The 10,782-nt window shown below is 43.2% G+C and overlaps 4 non-coding genes across 4 annotated transcripts; all 4 read right to left on the bottom strand.

The window, feature by feature from the left end:
- Positions 1-4,454: 4,454 nt before the first annotated feature.
- Positions 4,455-4,527, bottom strand: trnaa-agc. The gene has a single exon. It is a non-coding gene; the product is annotated as a tRNA-Ala (tRNA).
- A 1,793-nt stretch (positions 4,528-6,320) lies between these two features.
- trnaa-agc lies at positions 6,321-6,393 on the bottom strand. Its single transcript has one exon. It is a non-coding gene; the product is annotated as a tRNA-Ala (tRNA).
- Positions 6,394-8,670: 2,277 nt separating this feature from the next.
- Positions 8,671-8,743, bottom strand: trnaa-agc. The gene has a single exon. It is a non-coding gene; the product is annotated as a tRNA-Ala (tRNA).
- An 847-nt stretch (positions 8,744-9,590) lies between these two features.
- On the bottom strand, positions 9,591-9,663 carry trnaa-agc. The gene has a single exon. It is a non-coding gene; the product is annotated as a tRNA-Ala (tRNA).
- Positions 9,664-10,782: the final 1,119 nt, after the last annotated feature.

Here is a 10,782-nt window from a genome sequence, read left to right as displayed (position 1 = left end):
TGAAATCTCAATGACCGCACTGCCAAATCCCTCGTCCATAAGAAAGGATACTTTTTTAAAAAGTATGCTTGCTTCAGCTCTCTAAAAATATTTTTCATGGTAGTTCAGTAAAGGTTGAAGTAGTGATTGCAGTAAGCCCAGTGGTGGAAATAGTTGTATTGTTGGGTTAGTATCCAGAGCTACAACAACAAAGTGTGCTGATTGAACCAAACTAAATAGTTGGAGGATGCAGGCATCGATGCCGCTACCTCTCACATGCTAAGCGAGCACTCTACCATTTGAGCTAATCCCCCTGCGCCTCCAACACAAAGTAAGAAATCTCAATGACCGCACTGCCAAATCCCTCGTCCATAAGAAAGGATACTTTTTAAAAAGTATGCTTGCTTCAGCTCTCTAAAAGTATTTTTCATGGTAGTTCAGTAAAGGTTGAAGTAGTGACTGCAGTAAGCCCAGTGGTGGAAATAGTTGTATTGTTGGGTTAGTATCCAGAGCTACAAAAACAATGTGTGCTGATTGAACCAAACTAAATAGTTGGAGGATGCGGGCATCGATCCCACTACCTCTCGCATGCTAAGTGAGCGCTCTACCATTTGAGCTAATCCCCCTGCAGCTCCAATCAGAAGTATGAAATCTCAATGACCGCACTGCCAAATCCCTCGTCCATAAGAAAGGATAATTTTTTAAAAGTATGCTTGCTTCAGCTGTCTAAAAGTATTTTTCATGGTAGTTCAGTAAAGGTTGAAGTAGTGACTGCAGTAAGCCCAGTGGTGGAAATAGTTGTATTGTTGGGTTAGTATCCAGAGCTACAACAACAAAGTGTGCTGATTGAACCAAACTAAATGGTTGGAGGATGCAGGCTTCGATCCCGCTACCTCTCACATGCTAAGCGAGCGCTCTACCATTTGAGCTAATGCCCCTGCAGCTCCAATCAGAAGTATGAAATCTCAATGACCGCACTGCCAAATCCCTCGTCCATAAGAAAGGATACTTTTTAAAAAGTATGCTTGCTTCAGCTGTCTAAAAGTATTTTTCATGGTAGTTCAGTAAAGGTTTAAGTAGTGACTGCAGTAAGCCCAGTGGTGGAAATAGTTGTATTGTTGGGTTAGTATCCAGAGCTACAACAACAAAGTGTGCTGATTGAACCAAACTAAATAGTTGGAGGATGCAGGCATCGATCCCGCTACCTCTCACATGCTAAGCAAGCGCTCTACCATTTGAGCTAATCCCCCTGCAGCTCCAATCAGAAGTATGAAATCTCAATGACCGCACTGCCAAATCCCTCGTCCATAAGAAAGGATACTTTTTAAAAAGTATGCTTGCTTCAGCTGTCTAAAAGTATTTTTCATGGTAGTTCAGTAAAGGTTGAAGTAGTGACTGCAGTAAGCCCAGTGGTGGAAATAGTTATATTGTTGGGTTAGTATCCAGAGCTACAACAACAATGTGTGCTGATTGAACCAAACTAAATAGTTTGAGGATGCAGGCATCGATCCCGCTACCTCTCACATGCTAAGCAAGCGCTCTACCATTTGAGCTACTCCCCCTTTGCCTCCAATAAGAAGTATGAAATCTCAATTACGGCACTGCCAAATCCCTCGTCCATAAGAAAGGATACTTGCTTCAGCTGTCTAAAAGTATTTTTCATGGTAGTTCAGTAAAGGTTGAAGTAGTGACTGCAGTAAGCCCAGTGGTGGAAATAGTTGTATTGTTGGGTTAGTATCCAGAGCTACAAAAACAATGTGTGCTGATTGAACCAAACTAAATAGTTGGAGGAAGCGGGCATCGATCCCGCTACCTCTCGCAAGCTAAGCAAACGCTCTACCATTTGAGCTAATACCCCTGCAGCTACAACAAGAAGTATGAAATCTTAATGACCGCACTGCCAAATCCCTCGTCCATAAGAAAGGATAATTTTTAAAAAGTATGATTGCTTCAGATGTCTAAAAGTATTTTTCATGGTAGTTCAGTAAAGGTTGAAGTAGTGACTGCAGTAAGCCCAGTGGTGGAAATAGTTGTATTGTTGGGTTAGTATCCAGAGCTACAACAACAATGTGTGCTGATTGAACCAAACTAAATAGTTTGAGGATGCAGGCATCGATCCCGCTACCTATCACATGCTAAGCGAGCGCTCTACCATTTGAGCTAAACCCCCTGCGCCTCCAACACAAAGTATGAAATCTCAATGTCCTCACTGCCAAATCCCTCGTCCATAAGAAAGGATACTTTTTTAAAAAGTATGCTTGCTTCATCTGTCTAAAAATATTTTTCATGGTTGTTCAGTAAAGGTTGAAGTAGGGACTGCAGTAAGCCCAGTGGTGGAAATAGTTCTTTTGTTGGGTTAGTATCCAGAGCTACAACAACAATGTGTGCTGATTGAACCAAACTAAATAGTTTGAGGATGCAGGCATCAATCCCGCTACCTCTCACATGCTAAGCGAGCGCTCTACCATTTGAGCTACTCCCCCTGTGCCTCCAATAAGAAGTATGAAATCTCAATTACGGCACTGCCAAATCCCTCGTCCCTAAGAAAGGATACTTGCTTCAGCTGTCTAAAAGTATTTTTCATGGTAGTTCAGTAAAGGTTGAAGTAGTGATTGCAGTAAGCCCAGTGGTGGAAATAGTTGTATTGTTGGGTTAGTATCCAGAGGTACAACAACAATGTGTGCTGATTGAACCAAACTAAATAGTTGGAGGATGCGGGCATCGATCCCGCTACCTCTCCCATGCTAAGCGAGCGCTCTACCATTTGAGCTTGTATGCTGATTGAACCAAACTACATAGTTGGAGGATGCAGGCATCAATACCGCTACCTCTCACATGCTAAGCAAGCGCTCTACCATTTGAGCTAATCCCCCTGCGCCTCCAACAAGAAGTATGAAATCTCAATGACCGCACTGCCAAATCCCTCTAAATAGTTGGAGGATGCAGGCATCGATCCCGCTACCTCTCACATGCTAAGCAAGTGCTCTGCCATTTGAGCTAATCCCCCTGTGCTTCCAACAAGAAGTATGACATCTCAATGACCGCACTGCCAAATCCCTCATCCATAAGAAAGGATAATTTTTAAAAAGTATGCTTGCTTCAGCTGTCTAAAAGTATTTTTCATGGTAGTTCAGTAAAGGTTGAAGTAGTGACTGCAGTGAGCCCAGTGCTAGAAATAGATGTATTGTTGGGTTAGTATCCAGAGCTTCAACAACAATGTGTGCTGATTGAACCAAACTAAATAGTTGGAGGATGCGGGCATCGATTCCGCTACCTCTCACATGCTAAGCGAGCGCTCTACCATTTGAGCTACTCCCCCTGTGCCTCCAATCAAAAGTATGAAATCTCAATGACCGCACTGCCAAATCCCTCGTCCATAAGAAAGGATAATTTTTTAAAAGTATGATTGCTTCAGCTGTCTAAAAGTATTTTTCATGGTAGTTCAGTAAAGGTTGAAGTAGTGACTGCAGTGAGCCCAGTGGTGGAAATAGTTGTATTGTTGGGTTAGTATCCAGAGCTACAACAACAATGTGTGCTGATTGAACCAAACTAAATAGTTGGAGGATGCAGGCATCGATCCCGCTACCTATCACATGCTAAGCGAACGGTCTACCATTTGAGCTAATCCCCCTGTGCTTCCAACAAGAAGTATGAAATCTCAATGACCGCACTGCCAAATCCCTCGTCCATAAGAAAGGATAATTTTTTAAAAGTATGCTTGCTTCAGCTGTCTAAAAGTTTTTTTCATGGTAGTTCAGTAAAGGTTGAAGTAGTGACTGCAGTAAGCCCAGTGGTGGAAATAGTTGTATTGTTGGATTAGTATCCAGAGCTACAACAACAATGTGTGCTGATTGAACCAAACTAAATATTTGGAGGATGCAGGCATCAATCCCGCTACCTCTCACATGCTAAACAAGCGCTCTACCATTTGAGCTAATCCCCCTGCGCCTTCAACATGAAGTATGCAATCTCAATGACTGCACTGCCAAATCCCTCGTCCATAAGAAAGGGTACTTTTTTTAAAGTATGCTTGCTTCAGCTGTCTAAAAGTATTTTTCATGGTAGTTCAGTAAAGGTTGAAGTAGTGACTGCAGTAAGCCCAGTGGTGGAAATAGTTGCATTGTTGGGTTAGTATCCAGAGCTACAACAACGTGTGCTGATTGAACCAAACTAAATAGTTGGAGGATGCAGGGATCGATCCCACTACCTCTCACTTGCTAAGCAAGCACTCTACAATTTGAGCTAATCCCCCTGCACCTCCAACAAGAAGTATGAAATCTCAATGACCGCACTGCCAAATCCCTCGTCCCTAAGAAAGGATTCTTGCTTCAGCTGTCTAAAAGTATTTTTCATGGTAGTTCAGTAAAGGTTGAAGTAGTGACTACAGTAAGCCCAGTGGTGGAAATAGTTGTATTGTTGGGTTAGTATCCAGAGCTACAAAAACAATGTGTGCTGATTGAACCAAACTAAATAGTTGGAGGATGCGGGCATCGATCCCGCTACCTCTCGCATGCTAAGCGAGCGCTCTACCATTTGAGCTAATCCCCCTGCAGCTCCAATCAAAAGTATGAAATCTCAATGACCGCACTGCCAAATCCCTCGTCCATAAGAAAGGATAATTTTTTAAAAGTATGATTGCTTCAGCTGTCTAAAAGTATTTTTCATGGTAGTTCAGTAAAGGTTGAAGTAGTGACTGCAGTGAGCCCAGTGGTGGAAATAGTTGTATTGTTGGGTTAGTATCCAGAGCTACAACAACAATGTGTGCTGATTGAACCAAACTAAATATTTGGAGGATGCAGGCATCGATCCCGCTACCTATCACATGCTAAGCGAACGCTCTACCATTTGAGCTAATCCCCCTGTGCTTCCAACAAGAAGTATGAAATCTCAATGACCGCACTGCCAAATCCCTCGTCCATAAGAAAGGATAATTTTTTAAAAGTATGCTTGCTTCAGCTGTCTAAAAGTCTTTTTCATGGTAGTTCAGTAAAGGTTGAAGTAGTGACTGCAGTAAGCCCAGTGGTGGAAATAGTTGTATTGTTGGATTAGTATCCAGAGCTACAACAACAATGTGTGCTGATTGAACCAAACTAAATATTTGGAGGATGCAGGCATCAATCCCGCTACCTCTCACATGCTAAACGAGCGCTCTACCATTTGAGCTAATCCCCCTGCGCCTTCAACATGAAGTATGCAATCTCAATGACTGCACTGCCAAATCCCTCGTCCATAAGAAAGGATACTTTTTTAAAAGTATGCTTGCTTCAGCTGTCTAAAAGTATTTTTCATGGTAGAACAGTAAAGGTTGAAGTAGTGACTGCAGTAAGCCCAGTGGTGGAAATAGTTACATTGTTGGGTTAGTATCCAGAGCTACAACAACAATGTGTGCTGATTGAACCAAACTAAATAGTTGGAGGATGCAGGGATCGATCCCACTACCTCTCACTTGCTAAGCAAGCACTCTACGATTTGAGCTAATCCCCCTGCGCCTCCAACAAGAAGTATGAAATCTCAATGACCGCACTGCCAAATCCCTCGTCCATAAGAAAGGATACTTTTTAAAAAGTATGCTTGCTTCAGCTCTCTAAAAATATTTTTCATGGTAGTTCAGTAAAGGTTGAAGTAGTGACTGCAGTAAGCCCAGTGGTGGAAATAGTTGTATTGTTGGGTTAGTATCCAGAGCTACAACAACAATGTGTGCTGATTGAACCAAACTAAATAGTTGGAGAATGCAGGCATCGATCCCGCCACATCTCACATGCTAAGCGAGCGCTCTACCATTTGAGCTAATCCCCCTGTGACTCCAACTAGAAGTATGAAATCTCAATGTCCTCACTGCCAAATCCCTCGTCCATAAGAAAGGATACTTTTTTTAAAAGTATGCTTGCTTCATCTGTCTGAAATTATTTTTTGTGGTAGTTCAGTAAAGGTTGAAGTAGGGACTGCAGTAAGCCCAGTGGTGGAAATAGTTGTATTGTTGGGTTCGTATCCAGAGCTACAACAACAATGATTGAACCAAACAAAATATTTGGAGGATGCAGGCATCAATCCCGCTACCTCTCACATGCTAAACGAGCGCTCTACCATTTGAGCTAATCCCCCTGTGCCTCCAACAAGAAGTATGAAATCTCAATGACCCCATTGCCAAATCCCTCGTCCATAAGAAAGGATACTTTTTAAAAAGTATGCTTGCTTCAGCTCTCTAAAAATATTTTTCATGGTAGTTCAGTAAATGTTGAAGTAGTGACTGCAGTGAGCCCAGTGGTGGAAATAGTTGTATTGTTGGGTTAGTATCCAGAGCTACAACAACAATGTGTGCTGATTGAACCAAACTAAATAGTTGGAGGATGCGGGCATCGATCCCGCTACCTCTCGCATGCTAAGCGAGCGCCCTACCATTTGAGCTAATCCCCCTGCAGCTCCAATCAAAAGTATGAAATCTCAATGACCGCACTGCCAAATCCCTCGTCCATAAGAAAGGATAATTTTTTAAAAGTATGCTTGCTTCAGCTTTCTAAATGTATTTTTCATGGTAGTTCAGTAAAGGAGGAAGTAGTGACTGCAGTAAGCCCAGTGGTGGAAATAGTTGTATTGTTGGGTTAGTATCCAGAGCTACAACAACAATGTGTGCTGATTGAACCAAACTAAATAGTTGGAGGATGCGGGCATCGATCCCACTAAGTCTCACATGCTAAGTGAGCGCTCTACCATTTGAGCTAATCCCCCTGCACCTCCAACCAGAAGTATGAAATCTCAATGACCGCACTGCCAAATCCCTCGTCCATAAGAAAGGATACTTTTTAAAAAGTATGCTTGCTTCAGCTGTCTAAAAGTTTTTTTTCATGGTAGTTCAGTAAAGGTTGAAGTAGTGACTGCAGTAAGCCCAGTGGTGGAAATAGTTGTTTTGTTGGGTTTGTGTCCAGAGCTACAACAACAATGTGTGCTAATTGAACCAAACTAAATAGTTGGAGGATGCAGGCATCAATCCCGCTCCCTCTCACATGCTAAGTGAGCGCCCTACAATTTGAGCTAATCCCCCTGTGCTTCCAACAAGAAGTATGAAATCTCAATGACCACACTGCCAAATCCCTCTAAATAGTTGGAGGATGCAGGCATCGATCCCGCTACCTCTCACATGCTAAGCAAGTGCTCTGCCATTTGAGCTAATCCCCCTGTGCTTCCAACAAGAAGTATGAATCAAATCAAATCAAATCAAATTTATTTATATAGCCCTTCGTACATCAGCTGATATCTCAAAGTGCTGTACAGAAACCCAGCCTAAAACCCCAAACAGCAAACAATGCAGGTGTAAAAGCACGGTGGCTAGGAAAAACTCCCTAGAAAGGCCAAAACCTAGGAAGAAACCTAGAGAGGAACCGGGCTATGTGGGGTGGCCAGTCCTCTTCTGGCTGTGCCGGGTAGAGATTATAACAGAACATGACCAAGATGTTCAAATGTTCATAAATGACCAGCATGGTCAAATAATAATAAGGCAGAACAGTTGAAACTGGAGCAGCAGCACAGTCAGGTGGACTGGGGACAGCAAGGAGCCATCATGTCAGGTAGTCCTGGGGCACGGTCCTAGGGCTCAGGTCCTCCGAGAGAGAGAAAGAAAGAGAGAATTAGAGAGAGCATATGTGGGGTGGCCAGTCCTCTTCTGGCTGTGCCGGGTGGAGATTATAACAGAACATGGCCAAGATGTTCAAATGTTCATAAATGACCAGCATGGTTGAATAATAGTAAGGCAGAACAGTTGAAACTGGAGCAGGAGCATGGCCAGGTGGACTGGGGACAGCAAGGAGTCATCATGTCAGGTAGTCCTGGGGCATGGTCCTAGGGCCCAGGCCAGTTGAAACTGGAGCAGCAGCATGGCCAGGTGGACTGGGGACAGCAAGGAGTCATCATGTCAGGTAGTCCTGGGGCATGGTCCTAGGGCTCAGGTCCTCCGAGAGAAGAGAGAGAAAGAAAGAGAGAAGGAGAGAATTAGAGAACGCACACTTAGATTTACACAGGACACCGAATAGGACAGGAGAAGTACTCCAGATAAACAAACTGACCCTAGCCCCCGACACATAAACTACTGCAGCATAAATACTGGAGGCTGAGACAGGAGGGGTCAGGAGACACTGTGGCCCCATCCGAGGACACCCCCGGACAGGGCCAAACAGGAAGGATATGACATCTCAATGACCGCACTGCCAAATCCCTCGTCCATTAGAAAGGATACTTTTTTAAAAGTATGCTTGCTTCAGCTGTCTAAAAGTTTTTTTCATGGTAGTTCAGTAAAGGTTGAAGTAGTGACTGCAGTAAGCACAGTGGTGGAAATAGTTGTATTGTTGGGTTCGTATCCAGAGCTACAACAACAATGTGTGCTGATTGAACCAAACTAAATAGTTTGAGGATGCAGGGATCGATCCCACTACCTCTCACTTGCTAAGCAAGCACTCTAAAATTTGAGCTACTCCCCCTGTGCCTCCAATATGAAGTATGAAATCTCAATTACCGCACTGACAAATCCCTCGTCCCTAAGAAAGGATTCTTGCTTCAGCTGTCTAAAAGTATTTTTCATGGTAGTTCAGTAAAGGTTGAAGTAGTGACTGCAGTAAGCCCAGTGGTGGGAATAGTTGTATTGTTGGGTTAGTATCCAGAGCTACAAAAACAATGTTTGCTTATTGAACCAAACTAAATATTTGGAGGATGCGGGCATCGACCCCGCTACCTCTCGCATGCTAAGCGAGCGCTCTACCATTTGAGCTAATCCCCCTGCAGCTCCAATCAGAAGTATGACATCTCAATGACCGCACTGCCAAATCCCTCGTCCATAAGAAAGGATAATTTTTAAAAAGTATGCTTGCTTCAGCTGTCTAAAAGTATTTTTCATGGTAGTTCAGTAAAGGTTGAAGTAGTGACTGCAGTAAGCCCAGTGGTGGAAATAGTTGTATTGTTGGGTTAGTATCCAGAGCTACAACAACAATGTGTGCTGATTGAACCAAACTAAATAGTTGGAGGATGGAGGCATCAATCCCACTCCCTCTCACATGCTAAGCGAGCGCTCTACCATTTGAGCTACTCCCCCTGTGCCTCCAATAAGAAGTATGAAATCTCAATGACCGCACTGCCAAATCCCTCGTCCATTAGAAAGGATACTTTTTTAAAAGTATGCTTGCTTCAGCTGTCTAAAAGTTTTTTTCATGGTAGTTCAGTAAAGGTTGAAGTAGTGACTGCAGTAAGCCCAGTGGTGGAAATAGTTGTATTGTTGGGTTAGTATCCAGAGCTACAACAACAATGTGTGCTGATTGAACCAAACTAAATAGTTTGAGGATGCAGGGATCGATCCCACTACCTCTCACTTGCTAAGCAAGCGCTCTAACATTTGAGCTACCCCCCCTGTGCCTCCAGTATGAAGTATGAAATCTCAATTACCGCACTGACAAATCCCTCGTCCCTAAGAAAGGATTCTTGCTTCAGCTGTCTAAAAGTATTTTTCATGGTAGTTCAGTAAAGGTTGAAGTAGTGACTGCAGTAAGCCCAGTGGTGGGAATAGTTGTATTGTTGGGTTAGTATCCAGAGCTACAAAAACAATGTTTGCTGATTGAACCAAACTAAATAGTTGGAGGATGCGGGCATCGATCCCACTACCTCTCGCATGCTAAGCGAGCGCTCTACCATTTGAGCTAATCCCCCTGCAGCTCCAATCAGAAGTATGAAATCTCAATGACCGCACTGCCAAATCCCTCGTCCATAAGAAAGGATAATTTTTAAAAAGTATGCTTGCTTCAGCTGTCTAAAAGTATTTTTCATGGTAGTTCAGTAAAGGTTGAAGTAGTGACTGCAGTAAGGCCAGTGGTGGAAATAGTTGTATTGTTGGGTTAGTATCCAGAGATACAACAACAATGTGTGCTGATTGAACCAAACTAAATAGTTTGAGGATGCAGGGATCGATCCCACTACCTCTCACTTGCTAAGCAAGCACTCTAACATTTGAGCTACACACCCTGTGCCTCCAATATGAAGTATGAAATCTCAATTACCGCACTGACAAATCCCTCGTCCCTAAGAAAGGATTCTTGCTTCAGCTGTCTAAAAGTATTTTTCATGGTAGTTCAGTAAAGGTTGAAGTAGTGACTGCAGTAAGCCCAGTGGTGGGAATAGTTGTATTGTTGGGTTAGTATCCAGAGCTACAAAAACAATGTTTGCTTATTGAACCAAACTAAATAGTTGGAGGATGCGGGCATCGACCCCGCTACCTCTCACATGCTAAGCGAGCGCTCTACCATTTGAGCTAATCCCCCTGCAGCTCCAATCAGAAGTATGACATCTCAATGACCGCACTGCCAAATCCCTCGTCCATAAGAAAGGATCATTTTTAAAAAGTATGCTTGCTTCAGCTGTCTAAAAGTATTTTTCATGGTAGTTCAGTAAAGGTTGAAGTAGTGACTGCAGTAAGCCCAGTGGTGGAAATAGTTGTATTGTTGGGTTAGTATCCAGAGCTACAACAACAATGTGTGCTGATTGAACCAAACTAAATAGTTGGAGGATGGAGGAATCAATCCCACTCCCTCTCACATGCTAAGCGAGCGCTCTACCATTTGAGCTAATCCCCCTGCGCCTCCAAGAAGAAGTATGAAATCTCACTGCCAAATCCCTCGTCCGTAAGAAAGGATAATTTTTTTAAAGTATGCTTGCTTCAGCTGTCTAAAAGTATTTTTCATGGTAGTTCAGTAAAGGCTGCAGTAGTGACTGCAGTAAGCCCAGTGGTGGAAATGGTTGTTTTGTTGGGTTAGTATCCAGAGCTACAACAAC

The sequence above is a fragment of the Oncorhynchus gorbuscha genome, linkage group LG23, assembly GCF_021184085.1.
Source record: "Oncorhynchus gorbuscha isolate QuinsamMale2020 ecotype Even-year linkage group LG23, OgorEven_v1.0, whole genome shotgun sequence".
Lineage (NCBI taxonomy): Eukaryota > Metazoa > Chordata > Actinopteri > Salmoniformes > Salmonidae > Oncorhynchus > Oncorhynchus gorbuscha.
Note: the sequence above shows the minus strand (reverse complement) of the source record. Positions and strands in the feature narration are given on the sequence as shown.